Here is a 14838-nt window from a genome sequence, read left to right as displayed (position 1 = left end):
TCTCAAGTGCTTCATATTCCATCAAAACCCTCATTGCTGTGGCACAGAAGGAAGGGAGAAGTAGGAGTCAATTTATTCACACCAAGAGTAATTCATACTAATGTGTGACATAAACGTGATTTAGCAATAACCCACTAAGAGTTAGACATTGTTTATGGTATATTTAAAAAGATATGTAAGAGGGTACCCTAGATGAAACAAAATTCTTATTTAAAAATGTAGGAGCAGAACAGTTAGAAAAAGTGCAATTTAAAATTTGCAGCTTTTACTATATGAGTGGGGGAAGGAGGACCCAGGTGGAAATTTGAGTTTACTTTTGAGGCAGATTACTGGTTTTGTTCCTTTATTTGTTTGTCTTTTCTGGAACAACTGCCACTTTGAGGACTATTAGTTATGTAAATCTAAGGCATAGTCTGCTTATTGTTCATGGGAAAAGCCCAAATGTAGGGAAGTAACTTAAATTTTCCAATGTAGTCTTCTGTTTGGTCCAGTAAATTTGGAAGATGTTTGAAAGAGAGCTGCATCTCTACAGACTCTTTATTCCTTAGAGAGCCAATATTCTTCTAAATACAACTTTAGACTGCTTGGTACCTCTTTAGTGTTATGTATCTTTGAAGAAGTTTATGTATGTTTCTTATCTAAGTCGTCATCAAAGCATCAGACAAAACAATGGATGGGGCTCAGTGCACTCTAAACTAAAAGGGAATGGTAGAGTCCTGTAGATGATGTTATAGAAGACTGAAAGATCAGATACTGACAAAACCACATAATGTCAAACTAGCATTGTGGTGTCTTGGACGTGGAGGGCAGTCATAAAGTAAGTATCTCTCTGGGATTTTCTGGGGGAAAAAAAATCCTCCTTCCATGTACTCATTCCTGGAAAGGAAAATGCAGGTTAGGAACATGGGGCTTGGCCTGGGAAGAAGAGAACAAAAATTCCTCTCTCTAGGACTCTGTGAATTTGAGCCTGGACTCCAAACCCCATCCATGAATACCAGATCATAAGCATTAAAAAGTATGCCAGCCATTCTCACCTGGCAGCAGTGCAAAAGAGATGCAGAGAGGTAGGTAAACCAGAAGTCCCAAGGATGGGTCTGGCCCTGAACACTAGTTGTAAGTAGATCTCTATGCTCTTATACTCTCTCTCATATCTTTCATGCTTTAGAGAATTGCGGACAAAGGCCAATCCAATATTTAGGATAAAGTAAGGAAAGGAAGAACACTGTCTCATACCAAGACCAAAAATAATAGTAACAATGGTGGTCATGAGTGAAAGACAGCTTTAATAAGCAGAATGAGGAACTCATGAAGGTTATTGGCAGTAGAAGTGGGATGGTCAAATGAGGAAGACAGAACAGAAGAGTATAGAGTGTAAATGATCTGAACCTTTGAGTACCTCAAACAATTTCCTGCTTAGGAAGGTCTCAGGAATAGCTGGGAGACACTCGAAAGAAGGCTGAGTTCTAGGTGGGGTAAGGGGTGGGAGAGAGGTTTAAAGCATAATTAGGATGCCTTTTTCTGAAAGTGGTGGTACTATGGATATCCTAAGGAGTCTCAGCATAAGCCACCTTATAATGCTGGATGAAATTTTCATAATATTTTAAACTCTTAGCTGACTGTTAAAAAATGAAAGAAATGCTCATAGGATAAAAATAGAAAAAAAAAAAAGGCATGAATCCGGAGTAATAATTGGGCATTAAAGCTAAATCTTACCTTCAGGAAATCTACCAATACATGGCTGTAAAGACTCGTTGGTTTTAACACGATTATACACATGTGCTGAGGAAAGGAGACAATGCTTGTGGTTTATGAAAGCTAGAAAAGCAAATTGAGACACTTGCATAGAACTAAGCCTACAAGAGTCATCAACCTCAGTGGAAACAAACTGGAAAAATTAATACCACAACAAATATACAGTAAGAACTCTTGCTTCTGTCAGCTTCGACTCTGGAAAACAAAGCCTCCTCTGAGAATTATTAAGAACAAGGTGATCATCACATAGGTTTAGTGTCAAAATTCACACTACTTGGGTTGCCTGAATGATCCAAACTGAGAATGATTATAGGTTTTGTAATGACCCAAGGTGCCTGAAGCAATTACAAACCTCTGGGGAAATGAATCTTAATCCATATCTCAAAGAATTCCCACAGAAACATTCCAGTGACCATAAGCTCACATTAAAAAGGAAAAAAAAAATCACAAACACATAAACAAACCATGAGCAAGAGTCAGCAGAAATAAATAACAGGAAGCACCTGGGTGGCTCAGGGGTTTAAAGCCTCTGCTTTTGGCTCAGGTCATGATCCAAGCGTCCTGGGATCGAGCCCCGCGTCAGGCTCTCTGCTCAGTGGGGAGCCTGCTTCCCTTCCTCTCTCTGCCTGCCTCTCTGCCTATTTATAATCTCTGCCTGTCAAATAAATAAATAAATAAAATCTTTAAAAAAAAAAAAAGAAAGAAATAACAGTATCAGATCTATGGGAATACATACATTGGAATATTTTGACATAAAATTAAATTAAATGTAATATTTTTAAGGATATTAAAAGAAATATTAAAAATATGACCAAGGAACCATGAAGTATTTTTCAAAAGACTAGGAGTATTTGTATTAGGGAATTACAGTGAGTCTTTAGGGGGGTAAAAAAAAATTATATTGTTGGAGAATCTTTGTGTTTCAGAAATACACACTGAACTACTACAGGTAAAATGATACGATGTCTCAGATTTGCTTCAGAATTATCTGAGGGGATAGAGGAAATAGGTAGCGATATAGAGGAAATAAGTCATGAATCATTCATTGTTGAAGCTAGGTAATGGGAACATAAGAATATACTATTCTGGGGCACCTGGGTGGTTCAGTGGGTTAAGCCTCTGCCTTCAGCTCAGGTCATGATCTCGGGGTCCTGGGATCGAGCCCCACATCAGGCTCTCTGCTCAGTAGGGAGCCTCCTTCCCCCTCTCTCTCTGCCTGCCTCTCTGCTAACTTGTGATCTCCCTCTGTCTTTTTTAAAAAAGATTTTATTTATTTATTTGACAGAGATCGCAAGTAGGTGGGGGGTGGGGGGGGGAAGCAGGCTCCCTGCTGAGCAGAGAGCCCAATGTGGGGCTCCATCACAGGACCCCGAGATCATGACCTGAGCCAAAGGCAGAGGCTCAACCCATTGAGCCACCCAGGAGCCCATAAGTAAAATCTTAAAAAAAAAAAAAAGGGAAATACACTATTCTTTTTACTTTGATATGTTTGATATGTTTGAAGTTTTCTTTTAATGGACAGGCAAGTATGAAGAAAAACCAGATAGAACTTCTAAAAGAAAAAGTATACTAAATAAAATTAGAAACTCAGTGGACATATTATATAACACATCAGGTAGAGGTGACAAGATAATTAGGGAACCAGAAGATAGATCTAAAGTAATTGCCAAGAATACAGTACAGAGAAGATATTTGCTGGACCATATAACAGTTTGAGATATCTGCAAACTGGATGCAGGGGCTAAAGTATATCTAATAAGATGTCAGAGGAAAATAAAGAGAAAATTGGGAAGAAGCAATATTAAAGAACTGTTAGGCAAGAATTCTCCAGAACTGATGAAAGACATAAACACTCAGATTCAGGAAGCCCAACAAGTCACAAGCAAAGAAGCCCAAGCCTGGGTGCATCATGGTGAAACTCCAGATCACAATAATAAAGAAAGACCTTTTATGAGAAAAAAGATGTGTTATATGGAAAGGAAGTGTTAGACTGTACACTGACTTCTCAATAGCAGCGCTGACCATCAGAAACATAAATATCCCCCCCCCAAAAAAAAATGAAACGGCACTATTTCTTTTTATCTTACACAAAAGTGGATTCTGGTTGGATCAAACACATAAACATGAGTCTAAAAACTTTCAATCTTTTCCAAGAAAATAACAGGGACCACCTTAAGAGTTTTGAAGTAGGGAAAACTTTCTTAAGCAAGGCACAAAACCCACAAACTATAAAGAAAGATTTTGATGTATTTGATAAAATGAAGAGCTCTTTATTCAAATGTAAAGAAGGCTTAAATGTACTCTAGAACTAGGACATGTACTTGCCATAATATAGCCAACAAGTGATTAGTATCCAGCAGGTAAATATTTTAAAATTCCTCAGATTTAATAAGAAAATGGTAAACAACCCAGTAGAAAAGTAGAGAGAAGTCATAAAAAAGGTAATTTACAGGAGAGGACATTTAAGTAGCAAATAAACATATACTATAAGTGCCCATACTGTTGAGTGCAAAAACACAAGTCAGGAAGAATTCCTTCAGTCCAGTTCCATTAATGTCAATTTTAAAATATGCAAACCTAAAAATACATTGTTTGGAAATATATCTTTGTCAGTTAATAACTATAAGGAAAATAAGAGAATAAGAAACACAAAACTCAGGACAGGGGTGACCTCCAGGGAAAGGGTAAGTGATGTGATCAGGGAGAAGTACAAAAGGGAATTCCAAGATACTGAACTGTCTTTGATCTTAAATTGTGTGATGAGTGCAGGGGTGTTTGCTCCATGGATATCTGTCTGATGCTTGAAAGAGAGAGAGAGAGAGATCTAACACATAGGATGAGCTAACATATAATATAGATCTGTATGCAAATATGTCCTATATACACATTATATGTCAGCTCATTTTATGTGTTAGATTTGTCTCTCTATATAATATGTTATATACAAAATAATATATATTAAAAACAGTTGCATAGATTAAATACACATGTATTATTTGTTATATCCTGTTGCGGTGGATAGATTGCAAAATGAATCCAATTTTTACCCTTCCACCCTTCTCAGGGGAAGAAATTAAAGGAAAACCATCCTTGTCATAGACTATGGAAAAAGATTTTCTTAAAACAAGGAAATTCCATGCAGACAGCTTTCTGAACAGGACTGCTGACTTCCAAGCCTCGTCCAGTTGCTCACTTCCATGTAAATCATTTTTGTTAGACATGTGGTTTTATAAAAATTGATGTGTTTTCCATGCTTTCCTTTTCCTGTAAAGGCCAAGGATCTTAAAATAACCTGAGCTCCAAGCTGAAACCTAAACATGACAAAACATATAAATCCTCAGGCCCCATCTGATAGAGAGCTAATTACACACCTCAGGGTTTTCCTCTGCCAGAAACAATGAGCTCCATCTACCTGCCTCATGCAACAGTGATTTGGGAAGGTGGGTGGCTGAGGGGGTGTGAGTGCTGAAAGAATCTACTAAACTTGAGATATTTCCAGAAACAATCCTTTTGTTTCCCTCTGGGTAGGGAGCTAATGTATCTGAGGGGTAGTATTTCAAGTACCGCCTTTGAAATAAACTTAATTTCATAAGTTTCAGATTCACAAAAATATTGTGAGGATAGTACAGAGAATTCCCACAAGCTCCCCCACCCACCCACCCACCCAGTTCACCCTATTGTTTACATCTGACGTCTCTTGGTACATTTGTCACAATTAATGAACTAATATTACCATGTCATTATTTTTTAAGATTATTTATTTACATATTTGAGACAGAGAGCGTGTGAGAGAGCACAAGAAGGGGGAACAGCAGAGGGAGAGGGAGAAGCAGGTTCTCTGCTGAGCAGGGAACCTGATGCAGGGCTTCATCTCAGGACCCTAGGATCATGACCTGAGCTAAAGGCAGACACTTAGCCGATTGAGCCACCCATACACCCCTTAATATGTTACTATTTACTGATAAATGTTTTGCCCAGATTTCCCCTACTATCTTTTCTGTGTTCTGCTTATCACTAAGTCATCATGTCTCCTTAGGCTCCTCTTAGCTGTGACACTTTCTCAAACTTCCCTTCTTTTTGATGATCTTCAAAGTTTGGAGGAGTACTGGCTAGATATTTTGTAGGATGTCACTAAAACAAAACAAAATAAAACAAACCACTGCTGTTTTACTCATGCTCTTACTCAGGTTATGTTTTTTGGGGAAAAAATCCACAGAGGTAAACTGCTGTTCTCACAAAGTGTCATTTTTTTACAAAATCTCATTTTTCTTTTTAGGGTGGGTGTGAACGTGTAGGAGTGAAAATGTACAGAAGAGTAAATTGCAAGGGAATAAATCAAAATATTATCAGAAGCTATTTTAGGATACCAAAGTTACTGGACATTTGTAATTTCTACTTTTTGCTTACTTGTGTTTTCTAAATGTCCTACAATGGACATGTGCTTTTAAATCAGGGTGGAGGGAAAGATGTCTGTTTACGGAGCTATCAATACCTGTATGAAAGAGTACTTAGCTTCCTGAGATGCACAAGTTCTTTCCAGAGTTGGTAAAAATAAGGAAGTATTTGCATATCTCTTACGTCATGGGGAGGTGGCCCTTCCTGAGCAAAGTCAGAAGGAACCGCCATTCCATATTACAGCTGTTTCTTGGTTAATCCCAACACCTTGACAGAAAGCCAGGGAGGAAGTCTGGAGGGGGAAGGAAAAGAATGAGAGATTATTCTTCAAAACTATTCTTACTTCAAGCTCAGTGGTGCCAGTAGTTTTCTCTTCTGTGTGTTCCTCTGTCTTTCTTAATCCATCTCTCTCTCTTCTTCCTGTTTCATTCATTCCTTCATTTAACCTCTCACTAATATTTATTGGGTGCCCTGAAAATTGAGAAATATCTCCAAAGACATCCCTAACCTTGAGGCACTTACTTTCTAGTGGGGTAGGGGCATCTGGCCACAAATACTCTGTTGGGTAGTGATACATATCATGAAGAGAAAGAAAACAGGGATACATCTGGAGGGAGCAAAGGGGCTTTGCTATTTAAGGGAGCTTGTCAGGGAAGGCCTCTCTTATGAGATGACCTTGAGCAAGGATTAGGGCTCTAGGCAGAGGAAGTGGCAAGGACTAAGGTCCTGAGACAGGATTTGGAGTCTAGCAGGTGTGCTGGGGGTATGGGAGTGCCTGTAGACCTACGGATACAGGGCTGTAATCCGTTAGATGGGAAACCATGGACAGGTCTTCAGCTGAACAGATGATATGATCTAAAGTAAGTATTTAAAAGATCCCTTCTGATTTCTGTACATTGATTTTGTATCCTGCCACATTACTGAATTGCTGAATGAGTTCTAGTAGTTTAGGGGTGGAGTCCTTTGGTTTTCCATACACCAACAATGAAAATACAGAAAGGGAAATTAGAGAATCAATTCCATTTACTATAGCACCAAGAACCTTAAGATACCTGGGAGTAAACCTAACCAAAGAGGTAAAGGATCTGTACTCAAGGAACTACAGAACACTCATGAAAGAAATTAAAGAAGACACAAAAAGATGGAAGAGCATTCCATGCACATGGATCAGAAGAATAAACATTATTAAAATGTCTATACTGCCTAGAGCAATCTATACTTTCAATGCCATTTGGATCAAAATTCCAACGGCATTTTTCAAAGAGCTGGAGCAAACAATCCTAAAATTTGTATGGAATCAGAAGAGCCCCTGAATTGCTAAGGAAATGTTGAAAAAGAAAAACAAAACTGGGGGCATCACGTTGCCTGATTTCAAGCTTTACTACAAAGCTGTGATCAACAAGACAGCATGGTACTGGCATAAAAACAGACACATAGACCAGTGGAACAGAGTAGAGATCTCAGATATGGACAATCAACTCTATGGTCAAATAATCTTCAACAAAGCAGGAAAAAATATACAGTGGAAAAAAGACAGTCTCTTCAATAAATGGTGCTAGGAAAACTGGACAATTATGTGTTGAAGAATGAAACTCAACCATTCTGTTACACATATACAAAGATAAACTCAAAATGGTTAGAAGACCTCAACTTGAAGCAGGAATCCATCAGAATCCTAGAGGAAAACATAGGCAGTAACCTCTTTGACATCAGCCACAGCAACTTCTTTCAAGACATGTCCCCAAAGGCAAAGGAAACAAAAGCAAAAATGAATTTTTGGGACTTCATCAAGATCAAAAGCTTCTGCACAGCAAAGGAAACAGCCAACAAAACAAAGAGGCAACCCACAGAATGGGAGAAGATATTCGCAAATGACAATACAGACAAAGGGCTAATATCCAGGATCTATAAAGAACTCTTCAAACTCAACACACACAAAACAGATAATCACATCAAAAAAATGGGCAGAAGACATGAACAGACACTTCTCCATTTGTATATGTCTAACAGACACAAGAAAAAGTGTTCATCATCACTAGCCATCAGGGAGATTCAAATGAAAACCACATTGAGATACCACCTTACACCAATTAGAATGACCAAAATTAACAAGACAATAAACAACATGTGTTGGAGAGGATGTGGAGAAAGAGGAACCCTCTTACACTGTTGGTGGGAATGCAAGTTGGTACAGCCACTTTGGAAAACAGTGTGGAGATTCCTTGAGAATTAAAAATAGAGCTACCCTTCACCACGACCAAGTGGGATTTATTCCAGGGCTGCAAGGTTGGTTCAACATCCACAAATCCATCAATGTGATATAATACATTAATAAAAGAAAGGATAAGAACCATATGACACTCTCAATAGATGCTGAAAAAGCATTTGACAAAGTGCAGCATCCCTTTCTGATTAAAACTCTTCAAAGTGTAGGGATAGAAGGCACATACCTCAATATTATCAAAGCCATCTATGAAAAACCCACCGCAAATATCATTCTCAATGGAGAAAAACTGAAAGCTTTTCCGCTAAGGTCAGGAACACGGCAAGGATGTCCGTTATCACCACTGCTGTTCAACATAGTACTAGAAATCCTAGCCTCAGCAATCAGACAACAAAGAGAAATTAAAGACATCCAAATTGGCAAAGAAGAAGTCAAACTATCACTCTTTGCAGATGATATGATACTATAGGTGGAAAACCCAAAAGGCTCCACTCCAAAACTGCTAGAACTTATACAGGAATTCAGTAAAGTGTCAGGATATAAAGTCAATGCACAGAAATCAGTCGCATTTCTTTACACTAACAAGACAGAAGAAAGAGAAATTGAGGAGTCAGTCCCATTTATAATTGCACCCAAAACCATAAGATACCTAGGAATAAATCTAACCAAAGAGGCAAAGAATCTATACTCAGAAAACTATAAAGTACTCATGAAAGAAATTGAGGAAGACACAAAGAAATGGAAAAATATTCCATGCTCATGGATTGGAAGAACAAATTTTGTGAAAATGTCTATTCTACCTAAAGCAATCTACACATTTAATGCAAGCCCTATCAAAATCCCATCCATTTTTTTAAAGAAATAGAACAAAAAATCCTAAAATTTATATGGAACCAGAAAAGACCTCGAATAGCCAAAGGAAAAAGAAAGCCAAAGTCAGTGGCATCACAATTCCAGACTTCAAGCTCTATTACAAAGCTGTCATCATCAAGACAGTATGGTACTGGCATAAAAACAGACATATAGATCAATGGAACAGAATGGAGAGCCCAGAAATAGACCCTCAACTCTATGGTCAACTAATCTTCGACAAAGCAGGAAGGAATGTCCAATGGAAAAAAGACAGCCTCTTCAACAAATGGTGCTGGGAAAATTGGACAGCCACATGCAGAAAAATGAAATTGGACTATTTCCTTATACCACACATGAAAATAGACTCAAAATGGATGAAGGACCTCAATGTGAGAAAGGAATCCATCAAAATCCTTGAGGAGAATGCAGGCAGCAACCTCTTTGACCTCCACCGCAGCAACTTCTTCCTAGGAACATCGCCAAAGGCAACAGAAGCAAGGGCAAAAATGAACTATTGGGATTTCATCAAGATCAAAAGCTTTTGCACAGCAAAGGAAACAGTTAACAAAACCAAAAGACAATGGACAGAATGGGAGAAGATATTTGCAAACGACATATCAGATAAAGGGCTAGTATCCAAAATCTATAAAGAGCTTAGCAAACTCAACACCCAAAGAACAAATAATCCAATCAAGAAATGGGCAGAGGACATGAACAGACATTTCTGCAAAGAAGACATCCAGATGGCCAACAGACACATGAAAAAATGCTCCACATCACTCGGCATCGGGGAAATACAAATCAAAACCACAATGAGATATCACCTCACACCAGTCAGAATGGCTAAAATTAACAAGTCAAGAAATGACAGATGCTGGCGAGGATGCGGAGAGAGGGGAACCCTCCTACACTGCTGGTGGGAATGGAAGCTGGTGCAACCACTCTGGAAAACAGTGTGGAGGTTCCTCAAAAAACTGAAAATAGAGCTACCCTATGACCCAGCAATTGCACTACTGGGTATATATCCTAAAGATACAAACGTGGTGCTCCGAAGGGGCACGTGCACGCGAATGTTTATAGCAGCAGTGTCCACAATAGCCAAACTGTGGAAAGAGCCTAGATGTCCATCAACAGATGAATGGATAAAGAAGAAGTGGTATATATACACAATGGAATACTATGCAGCCATCAAAAGAAATGAAATCTTGCCATTTGTGACGACATGGATGGAACTAGAGGGTATTATGCTTAGCAAAATAAGTCAATCAGAGAAAGACAACTATCATATGATCTCTTTGATTTGAGGAAGTGGAGATGCAATGTGGGGGGGTTGGGGGGAGGTAGGAAAAGAAAAAATGAAAAGATGGGATTGGGAGGGAGACAAACCATAAAAGACTCAATCTCAAAAAACAGACTGAGGGTTGCTGGGGGGAGGGGGGATGGGAGAAGGTGGTGGGGATACGGACATTGGGGAAGGTATGTGCTATGATGAGTGCTGTGAAATGTGTAATCCTGGCGATTCACAGACCTGTACCCCTGGGGATAAAAATACATTATATGTTTATTAAAATAAAAAAAAAATAGAGCTACCCTATGACCCTGCAATTGCACTACTGGGTATTTACCCCAAAGATACAGATGTAGTGAAAAGAAGGGCCATCTGTACCCCAATGCTCATAGCAGCAATGGCCACAGTCACTAAACTGTGGAAAGAACCAAGATGCCCTTTGACGCACGAATGGACAAGGAAGATGTGGTCCATATATACTATGGAGTATTATGCCTCCATCAGAAAGGATGAATACCCAACTTTTGTATCAACATGGATGGGACTGGAAGAGATTACGCTGCGTGAAATAAGTCAAGCAGAGAGAGTCAATTATCATATGGTTTCACTTATTTGTGGAGCATAAGAAATAACACGGAGGACATGGGGAGATGGAGAGAAGAAGGGAGTTGGGGGAAATTGGAGGGGGAGACGAACCATAAGAGACTGAGGACTCTGAAAGACAATCTAAGGGTTTTGGAGGGGTAGGAGGTGGGAGGTTGGGTGAGCCTGGTGGTGGGTATTATGGAGGGAACGTATTGCATGGAGCACTGGGTGTGGTGCATAAGCAATGAATTCTGGAACACTGAAAAGAAATTTAAAAAATAAATAAAAATTTAAAAAAAAAAGATCCCTTCTGTTGGGAGGTTTGATTGGGGGTGGGAAGGCTGGTGTGGGGCACAGCAAAGCAGGGAAGCTTGTCTGGAGACAACTGCATTAGCTATGGCAAGAAAAGATGATGAATTAGAACAAGGTGGTAGCAGTGGAGGCATAAACAATAAGTAGATTCCAGATATAATTTGAAGGAAGAGACAATGGGATATACTAATTAACTTCCAGATTTCACATGCACATATAAAACTACTGTGTACCCAAAAATATTACTTCACCCGGGGTTTCAGGCTTTGAATTGGTTACAAGTTGACAAATTCTCATATATATATATACTCTGTCTTGGAGGAGATAATGGAAAGGAAAGAGGACTTTTTTTTCCATTTATTTTCTTTTCAATTCTCTTCTCTTCCCATTCCCCTTCCCCCAAAACCATCCACTCTAACATATTTGAGTCTTATATCCTTGCTTATGCCATCTAACATATTAAACAGTCTTATATCCTTGCTAAATTAATAGTGCTGTTTTATGTATTGTGTTTCTTATTTACCAAAGGTATTGACTTAAAGACCTCATTTTTATTTATATTTTTACTCAACATTATGTCTTCAGGATCTATTCATATTGCTGTTTGTACATCTGGTCAGAGCCTTTGTTTTCTGTGTAGTATTCTTCAGTATCTATAATCTTACTGATGAATAACTAGGTTACTAGCAAATTTGTGCTATTATAACATCACCTCCTAGGAATATTCTTTTTTTTTAAGAATTTGTTTATTTATTTGAGAGAGGGAGAATGAAAGAGACCACGGTGCGGGGAGGGTCAGAGGGAGAAGCAGACTCTCGCTAAGCAGGGAGCCTGACGTGAGACTTGATCCCGGGACTCCAGGATCATGACCTGAGCCAAAGGCACTCGCCCACCCAAATGAGTCATCCAGGCTCCCAGGCTATGCTTTTTTTTTTTTTTTTTTTTTTTTTTTTTAAAGAGGGACAGAGGGTGGGGAACAGAGGAAGAGAGATGGAATCTCAAGCAGGCTCTACCCCAGGGCAGAGCCCAACACAGGGCTCAATCCCACAATCCTGAGATCACAACCTGAGCCAAAGTCAAGAGTGGGACACTCAACAAACTGACCCACCCAGGCACCCCTAAGAATAGTCTTATACAGATTACATTATGGACCTCTTTATGGGTATCTCTAGGATAAGAAAACTCTCCTTTCTATTCACATCCTTTTGCTTTTTTTCCCCCAATTTTAGGAGTTCCTCATGTTCTGGATACTAATCCCTGTCAGTTTCAGACATTGTGTTTATTTTCAGTCTGTCATCCATATGTTAACTTCCTCAATAGTTTGCTTTATTTGAACTAAAATCTCTCATTTTAATGTGGTCAAATGATCCGTTATCTTTTTAAAATCCTTAAAGTGTACAGAGTTTCAGAGAATCTCAAGAAGGATTTAGACACATGGTAGGAAGATAACGCACAGAGGAGCATGTTTGGAACCGGCAGATTTCTGTTGAATGGGGCATGGTGTGAGAAATATCAGTGTTGAAAGTTTCATCCACTTATGGAGCTATATCCTATGCCTACTCATTTTCCTTCCCCTCCATACTTTCTCCCTTGGGAAGTCACATGCTCCACTCTCTTTTTTGAGCACTGCAATTGAGAGAACTCCTGCATTCATCAAACTCTAGCCAAGACCATTTTTAAAATTCCACAGTCACATTTTCACGTGATCTAGGATATAGTGGAAATGTATGACTTTCACCTGCCTATCATTTTCTCCCTCTTCCTCCAACAGAACAGAATTATAATAGCAAACACTTATATACACTAATTACATGAAGGACATTTTTCCTGTACTTTACAAATAGGAATCTTTTAACTCTTATAACAACCCTGTGAATTAGACAATATTATTATACCCATTTTATAGATGAGAAAACTGAGGCTCAGAGAAATTAAGTGACTTCCCAAGATGATACTACTAGGAAGTGGTAGAACCAGGACATATTTTGTATCCATGAGCAACCTATGCTATATATTTAGGAGTGCAATTGACACCATCACACCCCCAGCCCATACACTGGGCATATGACCCCAGTCCCTAGCACATGACTGGTTCAAGGATGGACATATGATCCAAATTGAGCCAAACTCCTCATGCCTGGAGAAATGTTCTGTCTGCTCATGATTCTAAGGTGGTATGTATGAGTCTTAAGGACCATCATGACCTTCATATAAAAGAATCTGACAAGAAAGAGAGACTAATACCTGATGACATCATTTGAGCCCTTTTACTCAACCACAACAGAAGCCAGCATGAACTTTGACTTTGTAGTTGTGGGAGTTAATTATTTCCTCTTTTTCTTAACCTAGTTTGAACTGGATTTCCTTTACACGTAATTTCAAAAGTTCTGATTACAATTAATGATCCGTGAGCACCTTTGTCAGACCCCTGGCTGCTATCATCATTTAGAAAGACTCTCTCTAAAGGCAGAAATTCCCACATTATGAACTCAGCCTTGCAATGTGCTTGTCAAAGACAATTTCCCCTGTTGTCATGCACGTGAAGTCAGAACCCCAAATTCCAGCCTCCTGAGCAACCAGAATGCAAATATGTGACCCAGGCTCTGACGATCCATATCCGTCTTTGTTGGTGCATGTCTAGCTTTCAAGAGTCATAGGAGTTACAAAGACAAGTTCTTGGTGTAAAAGCAGCATTGGTGATGGAGGACCAAGAGATGCCCTCAAGTTTGCCTTTCGCTTCCTGTTTGCCCGCTTCAATGATAGCAAATGCAGCACCTTCTCAGGACAGCTCTGGGATATGGTTTGGGGCATCGCTGTGCAGGCTTAGCCTTGAATCAGTTTCTCCAGGTCTCCTAACAATTCTGGGCGGTAATCAACATCCTTGCATAAATTGCATTTCCACTTAAACTAGGCAAAATGGTTTTGTTCTTTGCAACTAAGAACTCTGGCTGATCTAGCCAGTCATAAAACGCAAGTTCCAAAGGAACAGCTCTTTCATTTGCCTTTTTATCCCCAGCATATAATACGCTACCTGACACATAACAGGTGATTAATAAATCGTAAAATGCAACTACAGTCATATCACTATTCTGCTCACTGTTCTGCAAAGGAAGGCAAAAACCAAGAAGAAAAATTGCATACAATCCCATCATAAGAGATAATGGCTATTAAAACTTCAGGGACTCTACTTTTGAATTTTTTTTCTGTATAAATATAAACATAGACATATATATAAAGAAATAAATTTTTAAAGCAAAATTTGATTATAAGATACATGTTTTCAATCTTTTCTCCCTTTGTTACTTTTTAAAAACTCAGTACATCCTAGGCATTATTCCATGCCAATGAGTTTTACCTACATCACCATTCTCACTGGCTAATGACTTGGTATAAACCATAATAAACTAATTTCCCATTTGTGGAATTTTAA

This window comes from Martes martes (genome assembly GCF_963455335.1).
Source record: "Martes martes genome assembly, chromosome: 2".
In the NCBI taxonomy this organism is placed as follows: Eukaryota; Metazoa; Chordata; class Mammalia; order Carnivora; family Mustelidae; genus Martes; species Martes martes.
Note: the sequence above shows the minus strand (reverse complement) of the source record.